Source organism: Cucumis melo, chromosome 8 (genome assembly GCF_025177605.1).
Source record: "Cucumis melo cultivar AY chromosome 8, USDA_Cmelo_AY_1.0, whole genome shotgun sequence".
In the NCBI taxonomy this organism is placed as follows: domain Eukaryota; kingdom Viridiplantae; phylum Streptophyta; class Magnoliopsida; order Cucurbitales; family Cucurbitaceae; genus Cucumis; species Cucumis melo.
The window spans coordinates 29,298,272-29,321,532 of NC_066864.1; positions in this window are offsets into that span (position 1 = coordinate 29,298,272).

The window sequence follows — 23,261 nt, forward strand, 5'->3', positions numbered from 1 at the left end:
GATTGGTAGATTCAGAGTCGTCAACGAGCGTAAGTTTTTTCTTCTCTGTATTTTTTCAAAGCATGTTTAACCATACAAATTGTTTTTCTATTTTTTGCTAATGTATTGATATTTTTAAGGTTCCAATTGAAATTGAGTTTCTGTAATTTTTCCGCTGTAAAGGGTTTTTTTCCTTCAATTGGTATCAGAGCCATCTCAATTTTTATTGTGAATTTTAAAAATTTGCATTGGTTAGGTGGGATCTCTGCATTATGAATGTGGTTTTTGCAATTGAACGTTTCTGTAATTTTGGCCATAGATTTACTGTTTTGATAAGATCAAAATGTAAAGGCCCTTGCATTTTTGGGCATTTTAATTTGTAAATCTGTAATTTAGAGTCCAATTTTTGGATTTGGGGTGTTTTTCTGAGTTTTTCGACACCAAATTTGTCCAAAACGAACAACCGGAAGGCCATGAACGGAAGTTTTTTCGATTCTTTACGGAAATCGAAGCGAAAAAAAAAAAACCGCGGCTGAAGGTTGAAGAAGGGATGAGGTCATGCGGACGTCATCATGACGTCGGCAGTGCATCATCGTGACGTCAGCAGCCACTGTTGGAATATGCGCGGCTCGGCTCAGCGGCTTGGTTCAGTGACGGTCGGCTCCGGTCGGCTCGGTTCGGCTCGGTCGGCTTCGGTTTACCATCTAGCGTCGGTTCAGGCTGTTTTCGAGCCGGTTCTTCTTATTTTGGGCCGGTTCAACCAATTTTTGGCCGGTTTGGAGCGATTTTTGACTGGTTCAAGATTTTTGGGCCTGGTTTGAAGCTTTTTGAAGGTTTTGAGGCCGATTTTGGAGCTTTGAAAGGACTTTTAGGATAAATTTAAGGCTTTATTATTGTAATTTTTGCTTTATTTTATCGTAGGGGCCAATTTTACAGGTTCAATTGTTATTTAAATGCTTTATGGATGTCATTTAGATAAATCCCACCTTAGGTTAAGCATGTTCATGCATTTTTATATATTATAAATGTTATAATGTATGGGTTTAATGCATGATTATGAATTTCATGAGTAATTTAAAATATGTTGATATTTTGAATATATGAAATTGAATAAGCATGATGCATGACATTACTTAGTTAAATATAATTTGTTATATTTAAATTAATGTATTGTGTATGCTTGATTGATTTTCATATTTTTTAATATAATTGTTATATTAATATAATGTATGCATGTAATATGGTTTTATTTAATTATAATATGATTTTAATTATTTAAACCATAGTATGCATGTTTACAGGGCTAATTAACTAATTTTATAATAGTTATAAAATTTGATTATTAGAAACTGTCAACCTATAATAAAGATTTGCATGCAAACATAGGATCTTAGGATTAATTTGGTTTAATTTTAAATTGTTTAAAATTAAATAGACCTAAGATCACATTAATTTTATTAGGATTAGAATTAAGTCCTATTTTTAATTTAATGAAACTAAATAGGACAAATATGATTTAAGGTTATAAGGGAACTCCACCGGTAAAGTTTTGTCTAAGGCTGGGGGTACTTAAGTTGACGGTTTACGGAACACCTCCTACGTGGGAACTGACTCGGAACCAGCGTTGAATTAACCTTATTCCTATTAGCACAAGATGTCACTAGGTAAATTAAATGGTTTAATACACCTAGAAACTTTAGTGTAAAGTTTTATTATAAGTGTTATAAGAAGAATAGACTTAGTTAGATTCATTTAGTCGGAATTTAGCTAAGTGCAACTAAACCCTAAATTAATAGAACATTTTAGTGGAAGAAAAATGGTATATATGATATATCAATTTTTTACTCTCACGTCCCTAAGAGTTCACACGTGAGATCCATACTCGGTTTCGTGTCGCCCTGGGCGCGACCTCCCTTCGAAATGTGTTTGTATGGGTCAATAACAAGGTGAATAGGGGAAATGTTCATAGTAAGTGGGAGAAGGACGCGTGTCAACGTATCCTACGGTCTCCTCCATTAGGTTGAACCGTGAGATTTCTATGATCCGCCTGCGTGTCGTCCTGGAGTGACCATCCCTTCGGAGCGCTTGATCATATATGTCAGCACATCGCAAACTCCAGAAATGGATAGGATTTCTTAGGTTAATCTTCAACAGTTGTCTTTCCTAACGGTAGCCTGTTAAAGCGTACCTCTGGGATCTGAAAATGGTAGGGTAACACTTACGGAATGAATTAAGTTAGTTAATGAATCCTTAACCGAACAACGATAGCTAAGAACTATAATAATAAGAGTTATTCTGGTATTAGTAATTAGTTGAGATTGTTTCAATTCAGAAGAGGAGTAATTGATCACCCTTCGGTGATTGTTGCTCTAAACTTTTGAAGTATCGTTGCAAAAAACTAAATCATTAGTTTTATTAGGGTTCTTTGGTTATTTGTTTTTTTACTGAATTGATTAGATTGTTTTATGTAATGGGTTAAGACAAAGATAACTAATACGATCAATTTCCATTTTTTTCTTTTATATACATAAAAAGAAATAATAATCCAAAAAGAATCTCAGGTTTATACACGGCTAGGCTCACGAAGAAGGCGCCCACTAACCAACCCACGGCTCGGACGAATGACGACTTCGACGGAAGAAGGGATGGGTTAAACGTTCTTCAACATGGATCGAACGGAGCTTTGACGATGGAACTACACGACGGTGAGCGACGATGCGCGAGGAGGCTTCGACGACAAACTTTGTGACGGAGAGCTTCGATGATGGCAAAAACACTTGTTTTGGGCAAGGATTCACGACGACCAGCTATGGAGAAGGAAAACGCGAGCGATGGCGATGGTGGCAGTCGACCGGAGGAAGGAGCAGAGGCTTGGGTTTCAAGGAGGAAGATCAGTGAGTTTTTTTTTTTTTCCTTTTCATGCTTTATGAGGTGCTCTTTAAATAAAGAAAATAACAATATTATTTTTATTTTTATTATCTTTATTTTTCCTTTTTCTCATTCTTTTCAAAATAAAACCTAGACCTCTCTCTCTCTCTTCATTTAAAACTAATCAAATCTCCTTTTTAAAACTCAGATACTCTCTCTCCTCATTAAGTCTTTCTATCAAATCGTCTTTTCTTTTCTCCCAAAATAATATATCTTTTCTTAAGTAATTATATTATCCCCAATAATATAATTATTCTTAACCTTCACAGAAATTAATTAATTATATATATACATATATATAATTAATCATAATTCCCTCAACTTCACCAAATATAACATAAACCAATTACATTCCACTTAAAACAAAACTTCCAACACCAAAAGTTTCAATCTCCATTAACTAAATATTCTCCCGAAATATTTAATTAATCCTACTTCCCACAAAAATCAAACAATTTCAATCATTAATTCAAATAACACCAAAAATAAAAATTAAAAATTACCTTATTTTTGGGCGTTACAACTTCTGTCTCCTCGAAACCAATCGGGAATGATGACATATTACTTATAGACATGGAGAAACAAACGTTGATTGGCAAATACGAATACCTACTCAGATTGGAAATATAAACTATAATGAAATATGTGGATACGTCATTCGTCATCACTTGATCTGCTTTGATGTGTCGCACACCAGTCTTTCATGACTATAGGATCAATGTCAGGCCCGCACAGAGTGTCATCCTCAATGTATTCATCTACTCGATGGCTTACAACGATTTCAAGTACATTTAGTTGCTCATTCTCAACATCGTCCACTTCAGGCACGTCAGATATAAGCTTATTCTAGACCATTAGACAACTTTCCAATTAGTATGATTTTTTAGGTCACTTGATGTGCCTGCATCGCGAGAATAATCGATTCCTTGATGAAAAAAAAACGAGACATGTTGATTGCTTTATACTCTAATTTCACATGTGTCCTTTGGCTTTTGTTGCTATCGATGTCATACCACCTACACTTAAATAGTCAAACACTTCTTCCCATCGAATATTGAACGTGCAACATTTCATCTAGAACACCGTAGAAATTGTTGTTGCCACTTTCGTTGGCATTGCTTTCACTGATTGTGCTTTTTTGTGTAGTGTGTCAGGGATCACGTGCTGGCATGTGAAATCTCACCTTACCTACGATGCATCTATTATAACACTAAACATCAAGTGATGGTTCCATTGCAAGTGAGAAGAAATTGTGCGACAAATTTTTTGTCTCACACAATTCTATAACCTGAAATCCATTTGACAATGATTATATACATTCACGTTCAAATAGGTTAGTGTGTATATGTGAATTATCATATACTTGTTTTCGAAATCATTCAGGAAATGTTCGTTGATGTCTTTTGTACAAATCAGTAATATTTTAAGCTTGCCGATGTATTAACCTCAAATGTTTCCTGACGATGATGATTATGAGTTTGTGTAACAACAGTGTATAATAAATACTCAACAACTATACTTAACAAATACTTAAACAGTCAAAGGTAAGAAATACTTGTGATATTCTAATATTTCATCTACATTGTTAAGGATGTACCAATAAAAGAGGCGTTTCTCTTCTTGCGATAGAGCTCAAAGGCTTGACACACCTAATGGTCATACTTTTTGCTTGAAAATTTGAACTCACCAATCACCTAATCATCTGGAATGCTTTCATCATTTCGTTCATCTCTAGTGAATCAAGTCTCAATACCACTTAGGTAACGCAAACAAAAAGTTCCCGATTCATTCATCACATATTCTTTTGCAATAGAGCCCTTAGGATGTGCTTTGTTCTGAACATACTGTTTCAGAGTGCGTAGGCTTTTTTCAATTGGATACATCGAATTGTAAGAAACCGGACCAACAACCTTGGTTCATATGGTAAGTGAATGGCAAGGTGTACCATAACGTTGAAGAAGGCATGTGGAAAAATTCTTTCCAACTTGTAAAGTATGATTATGATATCTATTTGCAATTTGTCCAAATCACTTACTTTGATTGTTCGTGGTATCCTTGGTTTTTCCTTCAATATTCAACAAGGTACCAACCAAGTTGTCATAAACATTCTTCTCAATATGCATTGCATCAAGTTTGTGATGTAATAGCAGTTTCGACTAGTAAGAAAGTTAAAAAAAAATACTTCTCTTCGTCCAATTAGGAGCTCTCTTTCTTTTCTTATCTTTTAATGAAGGATGTTTACTCATAACTGAAAACTTCAACTGATATAGTTGTTCTAATATTTCATGTCCATTCATTACCACTAGAGGAGGCCTACGCTCTACGACCTTTCCATCAGGTAGCCTACTTCTACGCAACACGTGGTTTTCTAGAAGATAGTGTCGATGTCCCATGATAGATATTTTACCTCGTATCCAAACGATGATCTATCTCCCATGCATATGGAACATGTCTGATACCCCTTCATACTCCATCCAAATAGGTCGCCATACGTTGGGAAGTCATTAATTGTCCACAATAAGGCTGCATGTAGCTGGAAGAACTGACTAGGAAGAGAATCATACGTACACACATCAAAATTCCATAACTCTTTCAGTTCCTCAATAAATGGTTGGAGGTAAACATTGATTTCCCTACCATGAGATCTAGGCCCTAGTATGAGCAATGACATGAAGAAATTTAACTCTTTCATGCAGTTTCAGGGTGACAAATTATAAGGAATTAACATAACAGGCCACATACTGTACAAGGTACTCATATGATCAAATAAATTAAACCCATTTGAAGCTAACCCCAAACGAACATTTTGTGAATCAGAAGCAAAATTAGGAAATTCACAATCAAAGTGCTTCCATCCCTCCGCATCAGCTGGATGTCTCAACACATTATCTGTTTCAACACGTTTATCCCTATGCCATTTAATGTTAGCGGATCCTTCTTGTGAGACGAACAAGCGTTGTAATCTCGGTACCAATGGAAAGTGGCGCAATACCTTATGTGGAATTTTTTTCTTTATTAGGATTAACATTGTACCAAGATTCATCACATGTAGGACAATGTTGCAAATCGCCAAACTCCTTTTAGTACAATACACAGTCGTACTTACATGTGTAAATAGTCTTGTATCTCAAGCCCATGTCACATAGTTTTTGTTTGACTTCATAAAATGAACTAGGGAAAATAGTACTACACATTGGAAACGCTTCTCTTAACAGTTCTAAGAGCATGTCGAATGACTTATTACTCCAACCGTTGAGATCCTCGACATGCATCAACTTAACCAAAAAATTCAAGGAGGAAAATTCTAAACAACCGGGGTATAACTCTCTACATGCTTCAATCAATAAGCCATGAAATATGTTTGTTGTCTCTTATTCTATATCTACCCCAATATTGCATGGCATTTCATTCTCCAAATGATCTTCCTCCATTTCATCTTTCTGTTTAATCGGAGTTTGTAAATCATTCAACATACCAAACATTTCATCTTCTTCATGAAAGTGACTACTACTAGTTCCTTCATCAAAAGGGTTACTACTAGTTCCTTCATCAAAGTTTTCTATACTTCTATGCAAGTTAACTGACTCTCCATGATACACCCATTCTTTGTAGTAGAGGGATATTCCAATAGTAAGTAGATGTCATTCCATACCCTCTAATGAGTTCCAATTTGAGTTCATACATCTCTTGCATGGACACCTTATTCATCTGTAATCATTGACTTGAAACTTGCCAACCTCTAAATATTGGCCACTTCTTTTCTATACTCAACGAAAAACTTATTCTTGAGCTTCATCCAACTCCTGTCCATCGTTAACCCTTAAAACATAAATAGGTTTGATTAGTCGTATATTCCTCCTCAAACTCTAAACTTACACCCTTAAATAAGCTATGCCCAATCTCCCAAACTTTTCCCTAAAGCTAAGTTTAAACTAAAGAGGCTATCATAACTGCATGATAGCCAACACATGCTAACCACAAGTAACTTCAATCTTTACAACCTACTTACCCCTTCCAACATATATCTCAACTCCTTGCACACACAGTACCGCATAGCCTTAGCACGTGCCTCATGCCACTAGCTATTTCTTGGGCTATCCTAATCTCTACTAAGGCCTCTCAACTTACCCTTACACAACATCACACATGACTTTCCTGACGTTCGGCCGACACTTAACCACATCACTCCTCTAAAATAATCTTACCTCAGTGATATCAGAATCTGTGATTTGTCTTCACCATTAAAGTGTGCTCTTTAACCCAACCAGGATTTTTCTTGACAAAATCTTCCTCTAATAGATCTTTCCCAATCTTGATATCTAGCATTGTATTTTCCATGGTAGCTCTAGCACAAAACTTCCTTCTTCTTCTTTTATTTAATCTAAAAGCATCTTTTGTGGTACCTATAGGGTTTGTTTGTACCTTAACTGAGAAAACATTTATATCCACCAAAATATGTGACAAAATATTTCAAAAAAGTTAATCAACGATCTTATCTTAAGCACAATATACGTCTACAAACTCTGCCCACTTTGACCTTATACAGTCAATGTCATCCTGTGTGTAAGTATAGGGTGAACCTTTCATCTGTAGACAATAAAGTGGTTCTAAACGAGTTTCATATTTTCTTAGTTTGTTCCTTCTATATTTTTAATATTTCAAACATACCCCTACTTCAAAATTCATTATCTTCAAACTCTATTTCTTATGGTTAGAAACTAGTTTAGTGAAGAATGAGAAAGAGAACATGGTGTTTATAATAAGTAGGCAAAAGAGAAGAAAGAGAGCATGGTGGCTAATAACATAACGAAGTAGAACTTTTCATGCCATGTATACAAGGGTATCTTCCAAATATGAAGATTAGTCCTACTTGACTACCTCAAGGTTGCTTTTTAAAGGAGATTGAATCCTTCAAAACTTAACTATTTTATAAGGCCCTTTTTTATTGAAAATAAGAAAATGCATAAGAACTGCCAATGGTTTCCCTTAGAGGCAACGAAAGAGTACCAAAAGATCCTCTAAATGCAAAACATAGTAGTCTTTGTTCCTTTTTCCTTTTTTTTTTTAAACAAGAAATAATTTTTTTTTATAATAGGAAAGAAAAAACTACAACGGCAACTAAAAGAAGAAACATTTCTTCTCCATCACAAAGATTCTCAACATTCTCTCCAAACAAATCCACAATCTCAACCAAAAAATAAACATCATAATCAGAATGCAGAGAAAATGAGGTAGCGATGGTATTCAAAAATCACAATCTCAGTCTCAACATCGTAACCACAATCTCAATCAAAATAATAATAAAACGATAAAAGAACAAGTGGTGAAAAGTAAGGCTTACAAAGGGTTTCAAGGAGCAGCGACGATCGATTGTAGTAGCGGCGGCGTTCGAAGGGTAGGAGCGGCGTTTGAAGGGTAGCAGAGGCATTCAGGGAGAGGAGATGGGGATGGGGACGTTCAGGGAGCGGTGACATTCGAACATTAAAGGTAGTAGCGGCCGACAATGTTAAAAAACGAGGACATTAAGGGTAGCAACAACCGATGGCTTTCAGAGAGAGGAGACGACAACGGGGACAAGGACGTTCAGCGGCATTCAAAGAAGGGAAAATGGTTTTTGTGTTTGAAGAAAAAAGGATGAAAGGTTTTTGCGTTTTGTTTTTTTTTTAAATTTAAAATAAGTTTTATTTTAATAAATTTGAATTAAAAAATATTTAATACTTTTTTTAATGCCTTTACATATTATGACAACAAGTAACTGTCATGTATTTGTGAAATCCGAAAACATCATTATTTTCCTGCCAAAAATGCACGTTTTGACATTTTATTACATTTTTTTCTTTCCTCCTTTCAATTTGGGATGGAATGAACTGTCATAATAGGTTCCTTTTCTTGTAATGGTATAATTTGTAGTACTCACATTTTAAATGATTCTAATTTAAATGACATGTTCAATACATTGCTTTTGAAACTAAATTCGAACATAGTTTAATAACTGTTATTTTACTATTTTTTTAGTAGGCTTTATTTCTATAATTAGGAGCTATTGTTAGAATCTAATTAAATTGAGATGGTTGTTATGCCTTTGTTTTTACACTCTGTCAATTTGGGAGTTGTTACATATAAAACTATAAATAATTTCAAAAAACTCATCCCTCTCAATTGATAATTTCACATAATATCATACACGTTCAAGCTTGAGACATGGGAACTCAGAAGCTTCTTACTTTGTCCATTGCGGTCATGGTCCTATTTGCTTCTTTTGTCTCATCGAGTATTATTCTATATCTCAACTATTATAATTTCAGAACTTTTTTTTTTATTTTGTTATTTCGAAAGTTAAAGAGGTACTATTTATATGCTAATTCTTGATCATATGGCAGGGGAGGGAGATGATCTTTGGAATTGTGTTATACCATGTTCTAACAACATCGGAGATCTTTTGTGTAATACTGCATGCATCGAACAAGACCAAGGCGCTGGATTTTGTGTTCCCAAGTTACCTGGCATCTCTGATATAAAAGTTTGTTGTTGCAATAATGGATGATGACTAAAGAAATATATTTTGTATAATGTTTTGTTTAAACTTTGAAATAATTAAATTCATACTAATTAAGATTTTATTCAATTATCTTCAATCAAAACCATGTGTTGCACCTTAAAATCAGAGTAAGCTTGTTTATAAACCCTAGGTATTTTTTCGTATCATAGGTTCCTATGTTTTATTATTCACCTTGCACTAATATTATTAAAAAGAAACCCTAGACTGTAAAAAAAAAAAAACAAAAAAAAAAGTTTAGAAAATTTTGTTATTTTTAGACTTGACTAGAAATTCAAGTTTCCTTTAGCAAACGTAATAAACATACCTGACAAATAGAGAGGATAAACAAGCTTAAATTTCACAAATAGAACACTAACTGAAATCATTTTCAAATTGAGATCTAAGAAATTAGTTTTTATAACTTATTTTTTCTTAGATTTTGGTCCGAGAGATCAATGGTAATTGATGTATTGATAAAAATTTCTACAGTGTTTAGATGAAGTGTTAGATTTCCAATATGCACACAAACAACATGGTTTTTTGTTCCAGTGTAAATGGTTTGACACAAAAGTGGAATGCTCAAGCCTATGAGAGTGTCAAGATTTATAAGGAAAAGACAAAGTAATGGCATGACAGCCACACCCTCAATCACGAATTGCACATTGAACAGAAATTATTACTCTTCAATTTGCGTATACATCTGTTTTTGGGTAAACTTCATTTGTGATGGTTTGGGCCGTTTGTGGTCAAAGAGATATTCTCACATGGTGCTGTAGAGATCGTGTCGCTGGACGAAAAGAATGTGTTGCCATGTACCCGAGACAACGTGGAGCGGCTGACGTCCTTAAAAAGGGTTTTATTTTAAAAACGAAAAAAAAAGTCGCCACAAATCTTTTTTACGGTGTGATTGGACATCGAAATAAAGTGAATCATTTTAAATAAAATAAAACTTGTCAACGAAAAAATTAGACCTGAGTTCATGAGTCATTTGTGTACGGGGACGGTGTTTTAGCATAACAATAAAAAGGTAGCAAAAAGAAAAATAGAAAATTTTCTTATACATTTTTTTTCTTTCTCTCTACGTTTAAAAAGAGAAGAACAAAAATAAGGATTCAATCTCGAAAAAAATTACTTGTTATAGGAGGTGCGGATCCTTGGGAGTAAACCCTACATAATGCAACCTCCAACTAAGTTTTTCCTTCGTCATGGGATTAGAATTAGGGTAAAAAAAAACAATATGAAGAAAAAATAAAAACAATAAAGTGAAAAAGCTAAGAACGCACCTTTTTGTAGAGGAATACGTTTCTTTAAAAAACTTTTTCGCAGAGATTCTCTCTAAACACTTTTTTTTTGTAGAGATTTTTGTTTAAAACAAATTTTTCGTAGAGATTCTCTCTAAAGCCATTTTTTCTCCCCCTTTCATAATGATAAAGGACCCTATTTATAGACCCGGGATGTGCCACAAATTAAGAAAATTTAATAAGTATAAAATCAAATTAGATATTATGTAATTTTATTAATTTTCTTTTTCCTAAAATAGTAAAAATATGATATTAAAAGATTTTGTCCCAAAATAAAACTTATTTGTTTTTCCTAAAATGATAAATAAAAAATATTTTGTATTTATCTTTTTCCTGAAATGATAAGTCAAAAATGATTTAAATTTTTTTTAAATAATAGATATTCTCATTTAATGGCTCTGTTTTCCATTTAATCAAAAGATTAAAAAAAACATATGATTTTATATTATTACAAAAGATTTTACCCCCTTTTTTCTTTTTTCTTTTTTTAAAAAATGAAATCTTAGCCAAAATTATAATTACTATATATTTTAAAGAATAAAAATAAATGTAGGATGAAATTAGGTGGCTACAGAATGTATTTAAGGGTAAACGGTCAAAGACTCAAGGCATACCATGAAAATGAAGATCGCGCCAAATTCTCTATGGATTTAGTTAAATTGCCTTCATAAACATTACCTTAAACGCATTAATGCATTTGTACTTTATCGCATGATCATCGTTAATGCAAACGTATCGCATATTTGTGCACCATTTTACCGCTTTGCTTTTCTTTATTTCTTTTCGCTTTGTTATTTCTTTTACTTCTTTTTTGCTAATTTATTACTTTCCTTTACCGCTTTCTTTACTGCTATCTTTATCATTTTCTTTATTTCTTTTTAGTTAGATTAGAATAGTCGTTTTATGGCTGAGGGGAATTTGAGGAATATTCTATGAGAGTAAGAGAGTGATCAATAAAAAGGTACGCAAGGCACAATTAGGCTATTAGAATAGACGACAAAATATTAGTATTCCCAACCACAATTTCGTATCGCCTAGGGAATTGTGCATCGCATGGTGGAATTCAAAGCATTGAATTGATTGCAATGGTCATTTCCACCTTTGAAGGACCTAAGCCTGTAATGATGACGCATGTGTCACCAAGCGAAGAGGTAGGCCATTCGAACCTTTAGGTGTCCTTTGAGCTCTCGCGAAAACCAACTTTTCTATAAAAAAAAAACCCTAAGCCTAGCTGGAAAACTCATCCTTTACGTCGAAAAACTAATATGATTCTTCATCCCTCAAACAATAGCATGGTAGATCTATAAAAGAAAAGCTCTGAAACTCCCATTGTCTTCAAATTCCTCCAAAATAAGGAGGAATCAACCAAGCCTTCACTTGTCAAGATAGCCATACCAGCAAATCCCCTTAGTTCTCTTTACAGAAGCCCAAATCTGAGGGCTTTGCAAAAAAATCACCCTTCTCACAACACTCCATTAGACCTAATTTGGAGTAAGCGCAAAGACGCAAGGAAAAAGCCACGGATTTCGTCCTAGACAAAAACGAGTGGATAAGGCAAGAAGAGGAAATCTATAGGGATTTAGCGAATTTGGACCTAGGTTTAATGGTACTGAGCACCAGGAAAATCCCCAGCTGGATTATCAACATGTGAAACAGGGTGCGGGGAAAGTAGTTTTAGGTGTTCGAGGGTCGGGAGCAATGCTAGAGATTGAAGTGGCCAAAGAAGATTAAGAGAGTTTTATGATTTATCCAACGACTAAATCATGAGAAGGAGGAGAAGAGGAGAGAAGAAGAAAGAATGAAAAGAATTAAAGAAGACAAGGAGAGAAGAAAGAAGGGAACGAACGTCTAAGGCGCAGATGATGGAAGAAAGAAGAAGAGGAGAGGCGGAGGCCAATAGAAAATTGAAAGAATGGGAGGAAGACGAGCGTCTCCGCCAAACTTTTAAGGAAAAGAAGAGAAACGTGGAGTCCCTGGTAGGGACGAAATTAAAAGTGGCGGAGGTCTAAACAAAGAAAAAAGCTAAAAAGGAGGAGCTCGCTAAGTTAAGCGAGAGAGTTGAGGATGTGGAGGTGAAGAACATGGCCACCGAAAAACAAGAAGTAGACCACCTTGAGGTTGTGGCAGAAGAATTTACAAAGGAAATTGAGAATATGAGTCAATTAGAGCCAAGGCTATCGCCTGATGAACATGGACTAAGAGAAGCCCCCCAACCCAAGAAAATCAAGAGCAAGCCTAAGACATCTTGACTTGATGATGCCAAACAAGGTGGAGTAATGAGTGTTCAAGAGTTGGACAAGTTGATAAAGATTGAGAAGGGATTATTCCCTATGACTAGAAAACTGGCAATACTTGGTGCGTCTAGTTTTGGAATACTTGATAATTCTAATAAAAATTGTCAAGTAACATGAAAAAACGTCAAGAATAATAACGAGTGGAAATCAGAACGCCTACTTCCATAATATTTCCTAACTTCTCCTACAACAGAACGCCTACTTCACCATCGCAAACTTTCACCCTGCGTCGTCTTTCCTTAAAAATTAGCCTTCTTCTACAAAATGCCTTGAACTTAGCCAAAATAATCCTTTTATCAAGTTCTTATACAACATGACTTTCTTTTTGGATCTGAGCCTCACAGTAGCCATTGGATTAGACTAAGGTGTAAAAGACGATTATTTGCATATGCTTACCGTGGAAATTGTCAACGCTTGCTGTGAAGTATGATGATTGTTTACATCTCTATTATGGATTACTAATATGGTATGTTATGAATTAGACTATAATGGTTTATTTCGAGTCCATTATTGATGAATTATTTGCTTAGCTTAAGGGTTACAATGACAATTGTTATATGGGGTTATTTGCATAGCCAATGGGTTACTATAACAATTGTGATAGATAACTATTGGCTTATTTATGAGTTATTGATAATTTATGAATAGTAGCCATTGGTTTGGTCTAAATCTACTTTGAAATGTGTTAAAAGGCATTGATTTTGCAATATGTGGTTACTAGGGAATGCTTACTATGAAAAGGTAAGAGACTTCTATTACTAGACATTCGAAATTAAGATTTAAGCACGTTGCATGGTTTGACTAATTATGCAATAGCTAAAATGCATAGATGGGTTTATAAGACATGTTGGGTGAAATTGCATGACTTATATGTATCACTGATTATATGATTATGGATTATTTAATGATGTTGCATGCTATGCCTATTATTGGACTAAGTTAACTGTTACATGATTTTTGGACTGTTGGTGTCTATTAGCTTTAGCTATTAGGTTGTGTATCCAATATGTACGGTGTCCCTTGGGATCACCACCTTTCAATTCATATGACCAATGTCTGTTTCTACCGGATCACCAGACTGATGTGTGTTCCTACGGGATCACCAGACTGACGTGTTTTCCTTTGGGATCACAAGACTAATATGATTAAGAGTACCTTCTAATGGAAAGTTAACAGTTCACCTAGTGGGACCAGTAGTGGACCCTTATTGGGTATATTCTTATGCAATAGTAGGTCCCTTATCCAAAAACTAGCCAAGAAAAGCACCAACTCAAGCGAAATATAATCAAACTTATCAACCAAAATCACCCAACTCATATTGTGTAACAATGAACACCAAGAGCATGCTTCAAATTCAAATTCAAGGTTGGACAATTAAAATTAGGAAAAAAAGTAGGTGAGGGGGGCATGCTTCAAAGTTTCATCTCAAACAAAACATAACCAAACTAAAACTAGGGCAATACTATCTTAAAAAATGCCTTTCAAAGTCTCCAAACAAGGGTAAGAGCATTGCTACGTTTGGGTTTGGTTGACTTCAACCATCGCTCCGCTTCCTTCTGAAGCAAGAATGTAGCTAGCTTGACTTCCCTCTCCTTTTGACAATCCATTACTCGAAAAGCACTTCTCCAACATATTCAACCAAGCTTCAGCATCGGTTAGATTCGTGAACCCTTAAATATTGTGACCTCTAAAGCTTTAAGCCTCTCTATTTTGAACTTCTTTTTAAGATCACTAAGCACTGATCCCATCGATTGCACTAACCTTTTGACAAATCTGCCAAACATCTTATCCTTTCCCTTATTATGAACATGTGAGGTATTAGAGTAAAAACCTAACTCTTATACTAAGCTGAGGTCATTATTATTAAAATAAATAAAGATTTTTTCATCTAAAATGAAAAAGAGAAAATCAAAGTTCTTAATAAATAATTTCCAATGGTCATTCATAAATCATAATTTGAAAAATATAAATAAATACTAAAAAATTTAATTTGAATCCGGGTCCGATCTAACTTTTAAAGAAGAATAACATTTTAATTTATGAGTTCGATAAATTCAAATAAAAATACTAAAATTCAAAATACTGTGAACATAAAGTGGAAGCGTAAATCCTCTATGGCATATCGCGGTCACTTCTTGTCATTCACTAGCTTTCCTCTACCTCTACCTTTGCTTGAAAAATTAAACATAGAAAGAGTGTGTATAACATATACTCATCAAGGGACCCACTACTAGTCTCACTAAGTGTCTGTTAACTTCCCATTAGAGTCCTACAAGAAAGTACCTAAAACTATCGTACTCTCGAACACACAAAACCTAGTGATCCTGTGGCAACACATCTGGTCAATCGATGAACCCGAAGAAACACCTAAGACAATCGGGTGTAACTGACCCCGTCGGGCCACTCATAAAACATGTCATGACAAACTGGTGGTCTCATCGAACTCATACAATCATAAATCTGCGAAAAGTTAGTAATCCCAAGGGATACCCATGTAGGTACAACCCTAATAGACAAAGTCAACAGAACACTAGACCATAGCATGTAGCATATCATAAATATCATAGCATGCCTTGAATATTAATCATAACATCCTTATCATGTGGTTAATATATCAGTCATCCATAGTCATCAATATCAGTCATCAACATCAATAATTTATATTAGTCCTTAAAATCAACACATTATGCATCTTAGTTACATCAATGTATAACGATTAATACATGCAAGCTCTTAGTTCTATTTTTGAGGTCTAGTAGTAGAATCTCTTATATGAGATTAGCTAAAACAATAATTCCTCAGTTGACAGTAAATTTTCTATTTACTCAGTCCTAAGTAGCAACTGAAATCAATAACTAAATTAATAAATTAATAGTTGGCTATTGACCCTACAATCCATCACAAAACAACTTACCCAAAGTTGAGGTTGAACTCAATTCAACCTTGATTGAGAAAATTCACAGCTCCATCTCCAATTAAATTTAGCCCAAACCTTCAAGCGAAACTCCAAAATCAATCAACATTAACTTATTTCAAGCCAAAAAATTACCACTTGATGGTTAAAAACCAAAACTTACTCTAAAACTCACCAACAATTGACTACAAGGTTCAAATGGGTGCAAGGAAGGGCAAGAAGCTAACTGATGTCTTGGCTTGAAAGAACAAAGAACAAATCTAGCTTAACTCACAATTAAAGAAGAACGTCTTGGTTTGGGTGGTGGTTAGCAAGCATGACTCGAATTAAGAGGGATCGGCTCGGGTGGAGGAGAAATGCAATCGACGACGTGCGATAGAGGAGACAACTTCTAGCGGCTCGAAATAGATGCCGAACAACATGGAACCTCATCGGGTGGTGGATGGAGAAGATGAGTTGGTTACCGCAGACGAGAAAAGTGGTACCAATGCACGACAAAGTAATCGACTCTGTTTTCGTCGATAGAGCATGATGGACAATGTAAGCAAGGTTCAATATATTTGCTTGGCGTGGCAGTTGATGCGGTGGAGGAAGACTTGTGATGACCAACTGCGGCGACACTAGGGTTTGTAAGGAAAAAGATGAATAGTGAGGTAGGAATGGTGCACGCGGACCGAGGGTTAAATTACTCAATAATAATAATAATAATAATAATAATAATAATAATAATAATAATAATAATAATAAAATAGCTTTCCTTTTCTTTCCCCCTTTCTTTTCTTTTCTTAAAATATCAAATAAATCTTACTTTTTCCCCCCTCATTAAATCTCTTCCATCACATCATCTTTTTTTTCCTAAAATGAATAATATATTACTTTAATAATTATATTATCCCCAATAATATAATTATTCCTAACCATCCATAACTAAATAAATTATATATACATACATATAATTTCTCATAATTTCACCAATTTAAAATCAACCACCACTAAATCTTTAACAACATAAACTTTCTCAATTTTCAAAAAATTTTAAAAAAATATTCATCCAAAAATATCTCAATTAACACTCAATAATTCCATTATAATTAAATCAATGAAGAATACTAAATTTAAAAATTACCTTAATTCTTTGGGTGTTACAATTAGACTCCCATTCAGACTTTCCTTAGGTAGAATCTCGTGTCCCTTCCAGCTCCTTCCTACGTTATCTGCTATTATGTGGTGTCATGACTCCTATAACATATCAACTCATTGGATATGTTATAAATGCCTCTAACTCAAATGCATGATACTTAATTCTTAAACTTTAGCTTCGTTTAACTTACTCTTTCTTACTCTTAGACTCTCTTACGTTTCCCCAAGACTCTTGCTCTAATATCAAACTATCACACCCGCTCTCAGACTACCTTCTCTAAGCCCAAGAGATAGCGGCCAACAAATAATGTTCTCGTCTCAATAATAATTGTTGACCATTAAACTAGAACTTAACTCTACCTCTAGGTTGAGACAACTTAACCATAGTATAAACTAACAAGAATATATTAAACTTACTATTAAAGAATCTATTCCATGTAGTGAAGCTCATATTAGGGTTTTTACTTAAAGTAACAAATCAAGTCTTAAGTCGATAAATATACTACAAGACACCTTCTATACAATTCCTCCAAAACTCCATAATGTAATATATACAGAATAGATGCATGTACCATGTACAAGACATACTATGATAGAACCTAGAACTTAATAGTAGATAAGCAACAGTTAGTCTGACTCTGTGACCACGATTTATACCTAGAAACTGAGAAAACATTTTGAAGACATGAGCTAAAGCTTGGTGAGTGTCTATCTGTAAACTGAAACAAGCTTTATAAATCTGTAAGTAAGAAACATAGCAAAACAATAAATCAACTTTTCAAACTTTTCCTTTTCTCTTTATACCTTGAATCTAAACTTGGGGATGGTAGAGCTAAATCGATATCATAACTCTGATAATATAAACCTCGACTATAATAGAAGAATTGTCACACCTACCCTACAAACGCGCTTGCTAGTCGTGAGAGATGCAGTGTGACAACTTGGTATGGGAGCAAGATTTTTGGAGACCTGGTAGTTTTGATTGAAAGCATTAGAAGCTATAGAATTTAGTTGAACTACTGAACCGAGGGATGCTGAAAAATGCTAAGGACACTAGAGAAGTGTTTTCGTGCTATGCAGTGTCCAGAAGAAAGAAAAGTAGGTTTGGTCGTGTTTCTATTATAAGAAGAGGCTAAAGATTGGTGGGCTTTGGATGAGAACAGGCAAGGAAGGGTAGACTGGAAAGACCTCAAGGAGATTTTCAATGGCAAATATTTTTCTAAGACTTATAAAGAGGAGAAAATAGATGAATTTGTCCATCTGAAATAAGACATTTTGGGTCAAGTGTGGGGCAGGGTGTGACAAGAATGGAACCAATGCTATTAGTCCTACTTTGAGATGGAAAACTAGGCGTCCAAAGAGGCCTCGTCTCAATGTAACTCTATGCACAATACACTCTTTCGTAGGGTTAAATAAATCTCTAGATATCTCCATTATAGTATAAAACATGCTTTATAATCCCAAGACTTAAAACTTAAGCTCTTATTGGAAATAGCATGACCAAATAAATCTCTTGCATGTAGCAAACTTATGCTGCTTAAAATATAATTTGCTATCATGTTGAAGCTTAATACTTAGAAACTCTGCTTAACTGATGTTGTACACTTAGAAACGCTCATAAAACTTATAAAACTCTAAAGCATGCTTTTGGTTAATCATTTACTTTGTTTAAATCTCAAGGTTAAGTAAAGAACTAAACAAAATTATTAAACTTAAGCTACTTCTTTTAAATCAGTTCTCCAGCTTAACTTAAACTCTTACTTAACCAAATCTCATGATTGGTAAATAACTTGCTAAAATAAGTAAGCAAAACATGCACATTTAACTCAACGCACACTCAAATCGTTAGGTAGTAAATCATGTTTAAAATCAACATTGAAATATATTTTGTCACTCACAGGTTGCAGCCAATTCCCTTTGGTCTTTGCCAACTCCTTTTTTCCTGATATAAGTGAATTTAATCACTAATTAACTATTTTAATTTAGATATACCCCAAACTTTACTCAAAAATTACCAAAACACCAAAAATGGCCATAGATATACACAAGGGCATTACTGGCACATGGCATGGGTGGCAGAGGCTAAATGCACGTGTTTAGGCCCTATTAGAATGCATGGCCACTTGCTAACCTCAAAAGCAGCCTTGGCACGAGTCCATAGCAGTCTAACCTTTGCCGCATTCTCAACTCCTTGTGCACACAGTGCCACATAGCCTTAGCGCAAGCCTCATGTGTGTTGGGCTCCCCTAATGCCTAATGTGGCCTCTCAACTTACCCTTTGCACAACACCACACACAGATTTCTTGACGCTTGGCCAACGCTCAACCACATCGCCCATATGCAAAGAAGTTTTGTGGGTTTCATAATCCAAATTCAACTTCTAGAACTCATCATTAAAAATTTATTCATCAGATGAAGAAACTTTCTTCTACAAAGTTTCTTATAATTGTCTTAAGTATATTACCTCACAAATTGAACTTCAAATTCCAAATATTGAGTTCTCTAGCCTTGAAACTTTAAGGATTACTCTGAATTCACTTGATAAATGACCTTTATTGTTGTTCTTTAACAATTGAATCTCTTTCTAGCCTTGCTTGGCTGGCTAGGGCTTCTTGTGGTCACCTCTCACTACCCTTTTGGAGGTTTCCATGACACTCACTGGTCACTAGACCGCCTACCTTTCAAGCCTAACACTTAGTCAATTTCTTAACTTTTCTTTCTTCTTTAGCCGCCTATGTAAAACCCAAAGCTCTTCAACACTTAGCAAATTTTTCCAAAAATTCCTTCTTTGATATGCTAAAAACTTCCTAAAAAATACCTTATCAACAACAAAAACACAACAACTTACGTGCTATACAACTTAGGAAATTAAAGAGAAAAGAGATTTAAGGTTTATAGCATGCAGTTCATGACCTTGTTAAGAGCGTCTATCACTTATACATGTTCACAACCTCTTTTGCTTAAAGGTCTCCATAGTCAGTTGTCGAGGGTCACCATCAATGTGGGTTTTGCCACCGCCTCCGCTTGCAGTGGGTCGAAGGTTGTGTCGAAGTGGGTTTGGGTGTGTGGCTTATTGAAAAGAGTGAGATGGAGAGAAAGGGATAACCAGAGGGTTCTTTTTTCATTTTTTCTAAAATATTTAATAAAAATGGTAACTAAAAGGAAAGAAAAATTAAGGGGCGAAAATTAGTGGAGTTAACTCGACTCTATTTTAACAACATCTATATTTGTTGCTAAAAGTATTCAATATTTAGCGACACTTCTCGCCCAATTACAAATTCTTTTAGTACAGTAATAAAAATGCGTTGATAATAATACTATTTTGCTACTCATTTTTAATGCATTCCTATATAAGATCTTTTGCCCACAAAAAATAACTTGTACCACTAAAAGTTTGTTACTAAAAACTAATTTTCTTGTACTAAAAGTTGGGTTATTAGACACTTAATCAAATTCAAAATATGAACAAGTCTGTTGATCATATTAATTATCCAAGGATGGACTAAAGCAAAATTTTTGTTTCTTTGTTAATCGTTTGAGGGGCTATTTTCAAATATATAAAAAAACAAAAATATTTACGAAATATAGCAAAATATCACAGTTTATCTGTGATGGACTATAATAGATAAATACTAACTGCTATCTTTGTCTTTCTAAATCATGATAGACACAGATAGTACTGATATTAGTACATCGTGATCAATAACAAATAGGTTGTGATATTTTGCTATATTTGTAGATATTTTCAAAATATTTGTTATTTAAAATAATTTCTTTTGGATTTTGCTATATTTTGAATTAACAACTCATTTTTCTATATCAGTAAAAGACTCGGAATTATAAATGAAAATGTATTACTTCACTTTATCTCTTTATAATTATTATTATTTTTAATATTTATGTTCAATATTTACAATTCAAAATCAATAATAAAAAAATTTGTGTAAATGGTAAATTGTTATCGCTCAAAATATTTACAAACATTATCGATAGATGTAGATAATTGACGCTAATAAAAGTCTATTTAACTTAGTTATAGCTCTATTTAGTTTAGAATCAAATCTCACGTAAAAAGAGTATGATAATATCCTATGGCCCATACAAATAAAAATTTTAGTGCTATAATATTTGTAAACTAGCTCTAATTAAATACTAGTTTTATTGGTTTTGTAATCATATCATTTACAAATATGTTCCTTTTAACATTTTGTTTTAATTGTCTTCCTCCCAAAATTTTAATGAAATTTAACACACATACAGTTTGTTATAGTTGAAATTTCATTTATAAATCAACCATACTCCTTATACCAAAATAAAAAAGCATTATTTGTAGTACTCAAATTTTAAATGATTCTAATTTATATGACATGTTCAAATGCATTGCTTTTAAAATTAATTCGAACATAGTTTAATAACTGTTATTTTACTATTTTTTTTAGTATGCCTTCTATAATTAGGAGCTATTGTTAGAATCTAATTAAATTAAGATTGTTGTTATGCCTTTGTTTTTACACTCTGTCAATTTGGGAGTTGTTACATATACAACTATAAATAATTTCAAACTTAAATTTCAGAAAACTCATCCCTCTCAATTAATAATTTCACATAATACCGTACACATTCAAGCTTGAGACATGGGAACTCAGAAGCTTTTTACTTTGTCCATTGCGGTCGTGGTCCTATTTGCTTGTTTTGTCTCATCGAGTATTATTCTATATCTTAACTATTATAATTTCAGAACGTTTTTTATTTTATTATTTCGAAGTTAAAGAGGTACTATTTATATGCTAATTCTTGATCATATGGCAGGGGAGGAAGATGATCTTTGGAATTGTGTTATACCATGTTCTAACAACAACGGAGATCTTTTGTGTAATACTGCATGCATCGAACAAGACCAAGGCGCTGGATTTTGTGTTCCCAAGTTACCTGGCATTTCTGATATAAAAGTTTGTTGTTGCAATAATGGACGATGAGTAAAAGAAATATATTTTGTATAATGTTTTGTTTAAACTTTGAAATAATTAAATTCATACTAATTAAGATTTTACTTAATTATCTTCCATCAAAACCATGTGTTGCCACTTAAAATCAGAGTAAGCTTAATTATAAACCCTAGGTATTTTTTCGTGTCACAAGTTTCTATGTTTTATTATTCACCTTGCACTTATAATATTATTAAAATGAAACCCTACACTGTCAAAAAAAAAAACTAAAAAAAGTTTAGAAAACTTTGTTATTTTTAGACTTGAGTAGAAATTCAAGTTTCCTTTAGGAAACGTAATAAGCATACCTGAAAAATAAAGAGGATAAACAAGCTTAAATTTCACAAATAGAATACTAACCGAAATCATTATCAATTGAGATCTAAGAAATTAGTTTTTATAACTTATATTTTTTCTTAGATTTTGGTCCAAGAGATCAATGGTAGTGGATGCATTGATAAAAATTTCTACAGTGTTTAGATGAAGTGTTGGATTTCTAATTTGCGCACAAACGACATGGTCTTTTGTTCCAGTGTAGATGGTTTGACAAAAATAACAACAAAAATAATAGCACACAACTTAGGATATACAAATCAATGAACACATCTAATTTTTGGCATGTTGATGAGCCATTCCTTTTTCCTACCAAAGTACAGGAAGTTTTTTACCTATATGACACAAAATATGATAGAAGATGGAAAGTTGTTCAAGTGGTAAAAAAGAAACAAACATGCGATGTTCCAGAAGTGGAGGATGTAGAAAATGAACAATTGGATTTATTAGAAATTGTCATTGGACATATGTGGATGAAACATTGGAGAGGATATTTAGTGTGGGGTCAATGTTGATCCTATAGTTGTAACAACCAGTTATTCATCATGTGGAGGACGTTTTCATAAACAAAGATGAAGAGCAATTATCTCCTAAAAAACACATCAAGTGACGATGAATAATTTGATTTAGTTGACTATCATGATCAACCATGTATTAACTTTATTTTTTGAATTCTGTTTGCATATACTTGATTACGAGTTTATATTATTTTAATTTGTCTTTTTTGTGTTCTTACAAATGCTATGTTATCCCCTTACAAGCAACACGAAGCAGAAGAAAAAATTCCATGAGCTGAATATATCCTCTCACATGGAATCTTCAGTGGATGATGAAAGAGCGTTTGATCAT